Below are 13,712 nucleotides of genomic sequence, written 5' to 3' on the forward strand. Positions count from 1 at the left end.
TGTTCTTCATTCCCAAGCCTCAAATGTTGAAATACAGTGGTACCTCGGGTTACATACGCTTCAGGTTACATATGCTTCAGGTTACAGACTCCGCTAACCCAGAAATAATGCCTCGGGTTAAGAACTTTGCTTCAGGATGAGAACAGAAATCGTGCTACTGCGGTGCGGCGGCAGCAGGAGGCCCCATTAGCTAAAGTGGTGCTTCAGGTTAAGAACAAACCTCCAGAACGAATTAAGTACTTAACCCGAGGTACCACTGTAATGCCATTTCAATTATATGAGGTGGGGACCATGATGTAAGGGAATGCACTCCTAATCATGATACTCGCCCCCCCGGGGGGGGTGGAGAAACAGGTATAAAGGCAATGGCAGTTAGAAAGGGAAGAGATAATGTTATGTGCTGAATCCTAGAACAATAGGATCCAGAATGCAGCAGTCTAATTGGTCCGCAGGAGCCACCTAATCCAGCTCCTGGATGAAGCGAATCAGCAATCTGATTGGCCTGCAGGAGCAGCCAATCAGGCTTCTGGAGGAAGTGAATCAGCAATCTGATTGGCCTACAGGAGCAGCCCAGAATTAGCCAATCACGCAGGGTCCATTGTGTAAATAATGTATATATAGCTAGACATTTTGAGGAAAGTTTCATTCATTGCTACTATGAGCTGAATAAAGAGCATGAAATTCACACTCAGTTCTGAGTATATTTCAGTTAAAGTGAAGAGCCAATTTCCACAGAGGAAGGAAATGCAGGTTATAACTAGTCAAATCCTCAAAAAACAGCTGGGGGGGGGTTGTGCAGTAGTTCACGTCTGTCAAATTGTTCATAAAGTCAAATTTTCTGAGTGGAGGGAATAAAACATGGGAGGAGGGTGTTTTGTTTTGTTTTAAAAAGATATTTATTAAAGTTTTCAATATTAATACAATTAAAATCAAAAAGAAAAAGAAAAAATAACAAAAATACAAAAAATAAAAGTAATTAAAAACACACAAAGTTTCGATTACTTATTTTCCATTAACTTATTTCCCAGACCTCCTCGTACCTCCCTTTTTTGTATTCCAATTGAGATTGTTAGTTCAGCAAATCCTTATCAATAAATTTTAACCTGCTTCTAGACCTTTTCCCCCCCTATTCTCTTAAGACATTACAGCTGGAAACCACTTAATTTCTATCCAACATCGTTCTAACATTCATTAATTTTGCAATATTTCTGTAGATAGTCTTTAAATTTCTTCCAGTCTTCTTCCACTGACTCATCTCCCTGGTCTCAGATTCTGCCAGTCATTTCTGCCAGTCCCATATAGTCCATCACCTTCATCTGCCATTCTTCCAGAGTGGGTAGATCCTGTGTCTTCCAATACTTTGCAATGAGTATTCTTGCTGCTGTTGTAGCATACATAAAGAAAGTTCTGTCCTTCTTTGGCACCAATTGGCCGACCATGCCCAGGAGAAAGGCCTCTGGTTTCTGGGAGGAGGGTGTTTTGACCAGCATTGTATTTAAGTAATTTTGGAATCTGGACTTAGTGGTCTTACTGGGAGCCTCCTCTTGAGCTGGTAATGTCTGCTGCCTCACTTCAAGATGTGGTCATTTATTCCTCCTGTGTTTGAGGGACTATCTTCTCCTTCTGCTGAGTGGGATCCTGGGCTCCTGCCTCAAAGTCCTGCCCCAACACTGCCACTGGTTTTGATTATGATGCCGTGCAGATGCCCTGTTTAAAAGTGAGTGAATGAAGCACGGCTATTCCACAATAAATGCCCATTGTGGAGGCAGCCTACTAACCACATGAATCTTTGGCAGCCATTTTTATACCAGTTTCTGGCCTGTAGCAATGAGGAAATAACCCAGTGTCCTTAGGAATGACATCCTGCAAATAGGCGAGGCTTCATATGGCAACTCACAAACTGAGCAGTCCATATTAGAGAATCCCCCAAATATCAATTAAGAGTTTAGAATAGACCTTTTTTAATTGTTGTGCACTAATTGGGCAAGTGCCTTTTGCAGGCGCTAGACAGATGTGTGTTTCCTACAGGCGGTGGGGGGGGGGAGGAATCTCCAAAAGAAAGGGAATAATCTCTAGTGAAACCTTATAAATATTTAACTTCTCACCTAAAAAGAGATGTTTGCAGAGAAAAGAAGGTGAGCAAATTAATGTCGCACTCTCACGGAATATAGTAATAGATGATGGCACCCTTGAAAAAGATGTGTGATACTCTCCCAGTCCGTGTTAATTGAGAACAATTACTCTTGTGAGGTCTCTGTTTAAGTTCATGCCACAATATGCTGTAAAAAAGCACAATGTGAATTGGGTTAGCCTTTTATGCAAATCCTTCCTGTACTTGGCATGGCTTAGTTATTATTGATGGCCACTAGCAGAGCATTGCTGCTTTTTAAAGCACCTTGCATGTGACACAGTTGTACTGCAGATGACATTACTTTTGCATTACAGTTTTCACATTTCCCTTCTTCCATGCCCATGTCTACTGCACTCTCTGCATTGGAAGTTTCTGCTCCGCACTCGGAGGCTGATGGATCCAATCTGCCCGGACACTGAGGTCCAGTGCCGAGGGCCTTCTGGCAGTTCCCTTGCTGCGAGAAGCCAAGTTACAGGGAACCAGGCAGAGGGCCTTCTCGGTAGTGGCACCCACCCTGTGGAACACCCTCCCATCAGATATCAAAGAGAAAAATAACTACCAAACTTTTAGAAGACATCTGAAGGCAGCCCTGTTTAGGGAAGCTTTTAATGTTTAATAGGTTATTGTATTTTAGTGTTTTGTTGGAAGCCGCCCAGAGTGGCTGGGGAAACCCAGCCAGATGGGCGGGGTATAAATAATACATTATTATTATATTATTATTATTATTATTTATGACTGGTACTCCTGTCGAAGCACTGGCCAACTTGTGGAACATCTGGATGGCTCAAGCCATTGACACAATCGCCACTTTGTGGAGCCCACTTCCATCCCTGGTAGGGTGATAGCTTAGGGTGAGGAAATAAGCTGGGAAACAGCTTGAACATGAGTGGAGGTAAACTCCAGTCAAACACTGGTGAGCACTAACATCATTGAGCATACTTTGCTGCCTCCATTGCATCCTCATTGTGCCATCTGGCAGAGCTTTTCTGAACCAGAAGGAATGAAAATAAACAGCAACCCTAGTCTTTAATGTGCAGCAAAGCCGGCTGTTGTTTTTGCTGCAACAGAATAACCAGGCAGTGGTTAGCTTTCTAGAGATAATTCCAGCTTGGGTTCTACCTGCAGCAAGTTTGGGGTAAGAGAAGTTATGGTAGCAGATGCTGATTTGTACTTAGAAAAAATAGACTAAAGGCTTAGCTATACATAATGCCAACTATGTTTTTACTTTTTAAAAAAAAAGAAAAGAAAAGACAGGTAATGTTGGGAACACAGCACAGCGGAAGGGGCTGCCCAAATGAGTGAAAATTCCTGCTGTGTTGCAGTTAGGCTTGGTGCCAATGAGATCTTTTCCCAAAGCCTAAATGCAGTACATGTGTGCCAGGGGAGGGGATTCATTGTTTTCATGGTGGGGGAGAAGTTAAACCAGGGGTCGGCAAGGCTTACCAAGCATGGGCCGGATCACTCCTGTGGAGATCCTCTGTGGGCCGGGCCGGCTAAGCGCAAAACCGGAAATCACATCTGCACATGTCCGCAGTGCCAGAAATCGCTTCCGCACATGCTAAGACGCTGAAAATCATGCCTGCACAGAAGCGATTTTCGGTGTCTGGGCATGTGCAGAAGCGATTTCCAGAGCTGCAGAAGAGAGCCCCCATGCTGCGCTGTGCTGGTTTAGTGCAACGTGTGGGGACTTGCCGAGCAGGCGGCTCGGTTTGGGGGCAGCTCAGGGGTCAGTTAAACGGCCTCTGTGGGCCGCTTCCAGCCCATGGGCCTTAGGTTGCCAACCCCTGAGTTAAACCTTGCTTTTTGCAAGTTGTATTCCCAATGAGCATCACTCCCCCACACAACATGAAATGGTTGTGACAAGTTTGAATTTGGTGCTGCCTGTATACTTGTTTTTGCATTTCTTCCCATAATGCTGCTCAGCCTGTACACACATAAATAAGCACATGGCCACAGAAGAATGCCATAGTTGATTGGCAGAGGCCGAGAATATTGCACCGTGGGCATTTGGTCCACAGGTTGAGACAGCTTTGGTGCTCCCTGTTTAGTGTCATTATGGTAGTTGTAAAGATGGACAGACTAATCTGATTCCACTTCATGTTACTTTTGCATGTGTTGGTTCAATGTCTAAACAAGGTCTAAACAATGTTGTTTAGTGGTTTAGTCGTGTCTGACTCTTCATGACCCCATGGATCAGAGCACGCCAGGCACTCCTGTCTTCCACTGCCTCCCACAGTTTGGTCAAACTCATGTTGGTAGCTTCGAGAACATTGTCCAACCATCTCGTCCTCTGTCGTCCCCTTCTCCCCTTCAGAGAAGTGTGAAATCTGAAGAATAACTCCAATTTGGTCTGGGAAGCAAGAGTTTTGCCTGTTCACTTAAAAACACAGACCAAATGAAATTTGCTTCCCTCCCTGTATAGTTGCAATGCCTTCTACATATTATTTCTAAGATCCAAGTGGCATAGTTGTTTATAAAGAAATCCTATTTAGTTCAATAGACTGAAATATCGGCTTATTTTGCAATGTTCATTTTTTAAAAAGACTGAAATAAATCTAACATTATCACCATCAATAGCCCAGGACACACATATTCACCATGCATAATGGTTATTATAGTAACTGCTGCCTCCCACATTATTATTAGTAGTAGAAGTAGTAGTAATAGTAAACTTGTTAGTCTCTCACTGCAAAAGTGTCTCTAAGCAATGAACAATAAATTAAGAGCCAAAGGCATAGCATAAAAACAAACAGAAGAAATTCAATAAAATTACAATGACCCCCTAAACTCACCTAGAAGTGCTGTGGAGATGGAATATAAAAATGGTGGTCAAACTGATCTATTTTTCTAGTGTTGAACAAGTTGCTCACTCAGTCTTTAAATGGTTACATGTGTCAGAGGGCCTGGGCCAGGTTCCCGGTCATTTCACATTTAACCAAACAGAAATCCCTTTTGCTTCTAGGCATTTTCTCACCAAGAAATACAAGCATAACCATCTTCCTTCCTGGCCTTTGAATACTTTAGCATGAGATGAAAACACAGATTGAAGTCTAAATGACTTACAGCCGCCTAAGGAGTCTTTTGTGATAAATGCTGGAATTGTAGAAATCTCATTTTGGTGTTTATGTGGTGTGAAGGCTAAGTGAGTTCATATTTCCATTTAGTAAATCAGTGGTCAGCTAGATGGCTTTCATATGGTAGCAGAAGTGGCAGGAGGAGAAAGTAATAAGATTTATTGGAAAACATAAGCTTAAATATGGTTGTTGTGACCACAGAAAGTTTCCAAAGTCCCGAAAGACCATTTCTCGTTGACTTACCCCCCACTGAAGCCATGTTACACTTCTTTGGTTTGTTGCTGAAATGATGAGATTAAATGGTAAATAATAAGCGATAATCATAACCAGCCATATTGCACAGAATAGAATTGAAAGTCATGGGCAGAACAGCTGTCATTCTGTTTTCCCTCACTCTAAGATGCAAAGTGTCTGTTTCACATGGCTATACTAACAGCCTTATAATGGCTGTAAAAAAATTAAAGGCAGACCCTCGCGGGAGTCTCCCTTGAGCAGCTTTTAAAATCTGAGGATGCAAATTTCAGAGGGAGCTGCCATTAGTGGTGTTATTCAATATTCCCTTTTCAGGAATAGAGGGGTTGGTGGTCCACCCTTTGACATGAACTAGCCTAACCTCCAGCTTGGGATCAGCCTGTGCTATGACAACCTTTGATGCTTCTCTTATGGAAACACTTCGCAAGCACTTCCACATGAGCTGACAAATTACTATGAGCAGTAACCTTTGTACCCAGTCCTCATGTGATATGATAATTCTTGGCATAGCTCTTTAGATGGCCTGCCATTGCATTGTGGGATTTCACAGTCCCCCGTCTATTTCAATTAGCCTATAATAAAATGCTACCATATTTTTCAGTCATTGCTCAGAGCTGGGCACATGCATCATCCCTGTTAACATCTTTTAGGGTGAGAGAGGCTCCGCTAAAGCAAAAGTTCCCAATTCTTGTATGAAGGGAACCGGTTAATTAAATTTGTCTTTGTACATTGAACCTAATTCTCGGGCCTGCTCATGGTCTCAGAAGGAAGCTCAGTTTTAGAGACACATACTTTGTGCTCCTTTATCTCCATCACACATTCATAGCCAGCTTACTAGATAAATGAGGAAAGCTGTCACTACCAGACTTGGAGCTGCTTCACACGTTTGGGACTATGTCGGGTGGTGGTGGAAAGACAAGACGGAGGTGAAAAATACTTCTGAGCGACATGGGAAGGGAACAAAGAGCAACAGGTGTGGTGAGTGAGTATACCCTGTTCTATTTCTGTCTGGTGTACTCCAGAGCCCATAATATGCCAACCATATTACCTGGCATCTATTTCTATAAAGGCAGGAATCTAAGAGAGAGATGTTTGGGTTGGGACAGGATCCCATGTCTAATCCAAAGATCCACAGTGACATAGGATCAGACTTTAAAATAAAAACTAGGAGTTCTGTATCCTCATTCCTTCATTGACCAGTCTTTCTCCATGTGCGGCCAACATAAGAGGTTTAAATACTCTATCTAGACCATGGGTAGGCAAACAAAGGCCCGGGGGCCAGATCTGGCCCAATCGCCTTCTAAACCCGGTCTGGGAATCAGTGTGTTTTTACATGAGTAGAATGTGTCCTTTTATTTAAAATGCATCTCTGGGTGATTTGTAGGGCCTGTCTGGTGTTTTTACATGAGTAGAATCTGTGCATCTCTGGGTTATTTGTGGGGCATAGGAATTTGTTCATTTTTATTTTTCAAAATATAGTCCGGCCCCCCACAAGGTCTGAGGGACAGTGGACTGACCCCCTGCTGAAAAAGTTTGCTGACCCCCTGTTCTAGGCAAATCAAAACAATCTAGTATAAACACTGACAATTCGGAGACACTGGCCTGCGAGCGCTCCAGTTGGAGAACAGCCTTTACCAAAGGTGTCATGGGCTTTGAAGACACTCGAACGCAGGACGCAAGGGAGAAACGTGCTAAGAGGAAGGCACGCTTGGCAAAAGGTCACTGTGATCAACTCCTGCCCGCAAACCAATGTCCCCACTGTGGAAGGATGTGTGGCTCCAGAATTGGCCTCCACAGTCACATATGGACTCACTGTTATGACTGTGTTCATGGAAGACAATCTTACTTGGCTATGAGTGATCGCCGAAGAAGAAGAAGAAGAAGAAGAAGAAGAAGAAGAAGAAGAAGAAGTAGAAGAAGCTGTCATACCATCCCTTGACACTGGTGCATGTGTGTATTTTTAAGCCTTAAAACAGTATTGTCACTTTAGCCCTCCAAAGAAATGAGTGATCAAAGGAGGAAGAAAATATAAAGAGTCAAATAGCATATTGGGAATAAGAAGGATGGCGCTTTCAAATGAATGAGTGTTCGTTGTTTTAGCTCTAGCCCCTAACCAAAGCAAAGCTGTTGTCTATGTACTTAGTGATGGTGGTTTACAAATCCTAATGCGCTTGAATTGCAAACAGAGGGGCAAAAGCTTTTTTGTTTAATGCATGTTAAGGTCAGATTGCAGCATGTAAGAGAAGCAAGAGGCCAGCCTCCTCAGAGACCTATTCTGCTAGAAGGCCAAGAGTCTACTTAATAATAACATACTTAGGCCTGTCTCCCATGGGTGCTCCAAGGATAATGCTTGTAAAGTGCTTTGAAGATGCAAAGTGCAATCTAAGTACTAAGAATTAGTGACCTTCAGCAGAGCCCTGATGAGAGGGATAAAAGTGCCTGGAGCCACTACTACCTTCCATTCAGCCTCATATGTCCTTACCATGAAGGCATAGGGAACAGGTCGACCTAGTTTATAATGCAGCGTTGAAGGCATCTCCTGCTTTGTTGCTTCGTCCAACACACAGAAAGAGCCTTGTGTTCAGGGTAAAGCAGTGCAATTGCTATACCAATACATCATTCCTAACAATGATCTTTCAGAGCTGTTGACATCATGCTACCGCTTTGCTGCCGGTAGACATGTCAGGGTAGGAAAAGGATTAGCACAGTGGTGGGGGACCATCTCCCACTAGTGATTGGGGAGACCAGGGGCAAAAGCAGGCTGAGCAATGCATATAAATTTTAAACTAGGCTAGTTTCCACATACACTTACACACCCCTCTTTGAGAGTTCAGTGACACGTTCTATACCAGGCAAAACAAACTCATGGTATGTGTGAAGCAGGGCTGAGGTTTCCCAGTGGTTTTGCTTAACTTGAGGATTGCTTTATATTTGAAATTTTGTTTTTGTTTTTTTTGGCGTTTTAGCCACCTTGTGTTTTATCAAAGTAGGCTGGATATATGTTTTTTTAAACCAGGCAATGTTGGGGACACCATTTGCATTTCCCTCAGCAGCCCAGAGCATCACTACAGAAGAGCACTGTGGGGAGTTAAAATGGCGGCTTCAGAATCCTCCCCCTACTTGCCGCTGATGTTTGGCTGTGTCCTCTTTTGGCCCAATAAAGGTTCTGTGGCATTGAAAAACCTTTGTAAGCCCTGCACTGATGAGAGCCTTCGATCCAATACGAAAAGGTTGCCTCCCCTTTACCGAGAGCGCCCCATCTTCCATGCCTTTGTGGCCATGCCCTGTGGAAGCTATTAACAAGCTTATTAGCACTAACAAATCCTTTTATAGGGCATTCTGGAAGGCCTTCCCCTACCAAGGAGCAATGAACAGTTAATTTCCCTTCCATGCTTCACTTTCAGTATGTAAATAATTAATCACATTGATATTCTATCAATACATCTTTCTTTAATGTTTAAACACGTGTTAATAATTCAAATATCTATGGGTGACCTCTCTGCACTCCTGTGATTTTTGAAAGCCCCAGTGCTCTTTGAAGGAAGTCTATCCTTATCATGTACAGCACAAGTTAAAAGCCTTTTGTTTCATGACCTCCCTCCCCCTCTCGCAACCCTTCCAGCAGGGCTCCTTTTCAGAAGGTGCAGTTTTTAATGGAATACAAAGTTCAAGGAGTTCGAACCACCAATTCAATTATAACAAACAGGCACAACCACAGGCTGATTGACAAAGGCAGTGTGATGTGAAACCTGTTCACCCTCAGTTACATCTTCAGGAGACGCTGGTCTGTGACCGTATTAATAAATTCATTCATTCATTCATTCATCTTCAGGATGTGTTCTTGTTCGAGGACAAAATGTGAATGGGGGAGACTTGGTTCCATTTACATAATGAACTGGTGGAATCAAATGGCTCTTCAAAGCATACTTAGCGTAAATACTGTGATTTCTCCCACAGTTTTCTTCAACACACATAGCATATGACAAGACCGGGCATTTATCACTACACATTTGCTTCCAGGACTATCTATCTATCCATCTATATCTATATCTATATCTATCTATATCATCTATATCTATCTATCTTTCTATCTATCTATCTATCTATCTATCATCTATCTATCTATCTATCATCTATCTATCTATCATCTATCTATCTATCATCTATCTATTTATCTATCTATCTATCATCTATCTATCATCTATCTATCTATCTATCATCTATCTATCTATCATCTATCTATCTATCATCTATCTATCTATCATCTATCTATCATCTATCTATTTATCTATCTATCATCTATCTATCATCTATCTATCTATCTATCTATCATCTATCTATCTATCATCTATCTATCTATCATCTATCTATCATCTATCTATCTATCTATCATCTATCTATCTATCTATCTATCTATCTATCTATCTATCTATCTATCATCTATCTATCTATCTATCTATCTCTATCATCTATCATCTATCATCTATCTATCATCATCTATATCTATCTATCATCTATCTATCTATCATCTATCTATCTATCATCTATCTATCTATCTCTATCATCTATCATCTATCTATCTATCATCTATCTATCATCTAACAGGCTTTATATACTGTCCTGTTTAATCCTAAAAAACCTCAAAGCATTATCATTGTACGTTTCTGAGCACAATTCGAAGTGTTGGTGTTGATCTTTAAAGCCCTAAACAGCCTTGGCCCAGTATACCTGAAGGAGAGTCTCCACCCCCATTGTTCTGCCCGGACACTGAGGTCCAGCGCCGAGGGCCTTCTGGTGGTTCCCTCACTGTGAGAAGCAAAGCTACAGGGAACCAGGCAGACGGCCTTCTCAGTAGTGGCGCCCACCCTGTGGAACGCCCTCCCACCAGATGTCAAAGAGAAAAACAACTACCTGACATTTTGAAGACATCTGAAGGCAACTTCAGGGAAGTTTTTAATGTGTGACATTTTAATGTATTTTTAATCTTTCTTGGAAGCCGCCCAGCGTGGCTGGGGAAACCCAGCCAGATGGCAGGGTACAAATAATAAGTTGTTGTTGTTGTTGTTGTTGTTGTTGTCGTTGTCGTTGTCATTATTAACCTGTCCCCTGTCCCCCATTGGTTTCATACATCACCCATTGTGGGATCCCGGTTAGCTAATGCATTTCACACCTTAAGATGTAGACCCTCTGTGGGCTAGGGTTAACTTGCAAGAACTTCAGTAGACTTTCCAGCTTTCATGTAGCTATGCCACACAGAATAGCTGCCACTGCTTTGCCTTTTTCTAGGTCAGTAAAGCCATCTTGCTATCCCTCCCCAGAAAAGAAATGCCTAGATCTGATGAGAAATCTATGCAGTTTTCCCCCGTTTGAACCAGGGGTTCAACCATATCATATACCTAATGTGTATTATCTAAGTATTAAGCAGGTCAATGCACTTATAGATTTGAACAGACATTCTGATCTCCAAGACAATAGTACACGATCCAGTTCTCTCCACCCCCTTCATCCAGCCTGGACACTGAGGTCCAGTGCTGAGGGCCTTCTGGCAGTTCCCTCGCTGCGAGAAGTGAGGTTACAGGGAACCAGGCAGAGGGCCTTCTTAGCAGTGGCACCTGCCCTGTGGAACGCCCTCCCAGCAGATGTCAAGGCAATAAACAACTATTTTACTTTAAAAAGTCAACTGAAGGCAGCCCTGTTTAGGGTAGTTTTTAATGTCTGATGCTGCATGGTTTTTAATATTCAGTTGGAAGCCGCCCAGAGTGGCTGGGGAAACCCAGCCAGATAGGTGGGGTATAAATAAATGATGATGATGATGATGATGATGATGATGATGATTATTATTACTGCTACTGCTGCTCTAAGCTAGCACCTGCTTAGTCTGTACTATTTTTCCAATGGGCATCATAATATATGATTTGGCCTCCCAGAAATGCCTTCATTCTGTCCCACAGAAGTGATCTGCTGACAGTAGACAAGTCATCAAATGGCAGGAGATCCTTGATTTCTGTTTGATTGTTTGTTGAAAGTGTAGCTCATGTAGCAGTGATGTATTTGGTTTCTAGTGTGGAGATCTTTCACTTCCCATATTCTGAAAATGAATTGTGATAGTCACTAGGGTACGATCTGATGTTATATAAGGCCCTATAAGTAACACAGCCAATAAAGGCAGTGGAGATCAGAAAAATAATCACGCTGCAAGCTTATTTTATAGTCTTTGGCAGATAAGTTATAAGCCTTAATCTGTGAGCGATCCATCTCTACATAAATGTATTTCATACTTTGCCCTGTAGAACTGGGGACACGTCTGGAAAAGCCAGCTTCCACTTATGTATGCCTCCACCTGGATTACAGCAAATGTAGCACAGCTTCACTGCGCTGGCCCTACATTTCTGCACAACAAAGCAAAACTCTGTGTCTGCTTGTACGTGAGCAAGCTGAGATGCCAGTATAGCTATAGAGCAGTGCCACCAAGTGATTAACTGATCTAAGTAGCCAGAATGGAATATTGCATGACCACAAGCTTAATGTGAGTCAACAGTGCGATGCAGCAGCAAAAAAAGGCTAATATCAACAGAAGTATAGTGTCCAGATCAAAGGAAATAATAATACCACTCTATTCTGCCTTAGTCATACCACACTTGGAAGACTGTGTCGAATTTTGGGCACCACAATTTAAGAAGGATGTTGGCAAGCTGGAATGTGTGCAGAGGAGGGCAACCAAGATGATCAAGGGTCTGGAAACTAAGCCTGATGAGGAACGGTTGAAGGAGCTGGGTATGTTTCGCCTGGAAAAGAGGAGACAGAGAGGAGATATGATAGCCATCTTCAAATATCTTAAGGGCTGTCACATGGATGAGGGAGGATGCTTGTTTTCTCCTGCTCTGGAGGGTAGGACTCGAACCAGTGGCTTCCAGTTGCAAGAAAGGAGGTTCTTACTCAGCATCAAGAAGAACTTTCTGATGGTAAGAGGTGTCCAACAGTGGAACAGACTCCCTCCAGAGATGGTGGGCTCTCCTTCCTTGGAGGTTTTTAAGCAGAGGTTGGATGGCCATCTGTCATGGATGCTTTAGCTGAGATTCCTGCATTGCAGGGGGTTGGACTAGATGACCCTGAGGGTCCCTTCCAACTCTACAGTTTTTTGATTCTATGATATTTTAATGAGTAATACAAGGGATGGCTGTCATTGTTTTTTGGCCATGCTTTCCTTCCTGTGTTGCCTGTTCCATCCTGCAGACTCCAGCTGGGTCATGATATTGACTCTTTTCCTACTATAAATACAGAACCAGATTCCACCCCCCCCCTCTCTCCTAATGCTTCACTTTCTGTGCTTCTTGCCAACTCCATTTTCTTTCTTCTTCCTTTCTATTGGTATTTTTGACATGCTGCTGCTGCTGCTGTTGCTGCTACTATTATTATTATAATACCCTCATTGTGCATGGCAAGTCACAGAAAACAAGAGAGTAGGTCCCTGCCCTGAAGTGCTTACAATGTAAAATTCAATACAGGGGAAACAACAGAGGACAGAGGAGGCAGGAGTAGACAGGAGATGAATGGGCAATTATTGCAGTTAAATGTACTTAAGATAACTTTCAGACTTAGTTATAGTGGGCCCTATTGGAAATACGCTGTCATATAATAACATTATCATTAACCTTACTGAATGACATTATCTTACTAACATTTCTTTCCTAAATACACTTATGCTCAAATTTACATGGTATGATTATTTCCTCTGTGGGCTTTAAACAAACCCAAAACAAAACACCAATACTTGAAGGAGTCTGCATCTGATCTGAAGCACAGGCAGAGAGAAGCTCAATACTTTCCTTCAAGTTAACCTAAAAGTCAGTTCCAGAACTAAAGCAGAATATAGCTCAAGTTTAGCTCTCATGTCTGCATTATTTGCTTTTTTCTGGAAGCAAATAACAGGGAATTGAGAGCTAAGCCTTTAAGTCATGTGAAAGCTCAAATATAATGCAGAAATTAACAGTTAGGGAAACATCAGGAGAATGGAATAAACTGCTCTATGATTTCAGCATTTGTCACTTCAGTTATGTATAGTGGTACCTCGGGTTACATACGCTTCAGGTTACAGACGCTTCAGGTTACAGACTCCGCTAACCCAGAAATAGTACCTCGTGTTAAGAACTTTGCTTCAGGATGAGAACAGAAATCGTGCTCTGGCAGCGTGGCGGCAGCAGGAGGCCCCATTAGCTAAAGTGGTGCTTGAGGTTAAGAACAGTTTCAGGTTAAGA

Source organism: Podarcis gaigeae (genome assembly GCF_964106915.1).
Source record: "Podarcis gaigeae genome assembly, chromosome: 11".
Lineage (NCBI taxonomy): Eukaryota > Metazoa > Chordata > Lepidosauria > Squamata > Lacertidae > Podarcis > Podarcis gaigeae.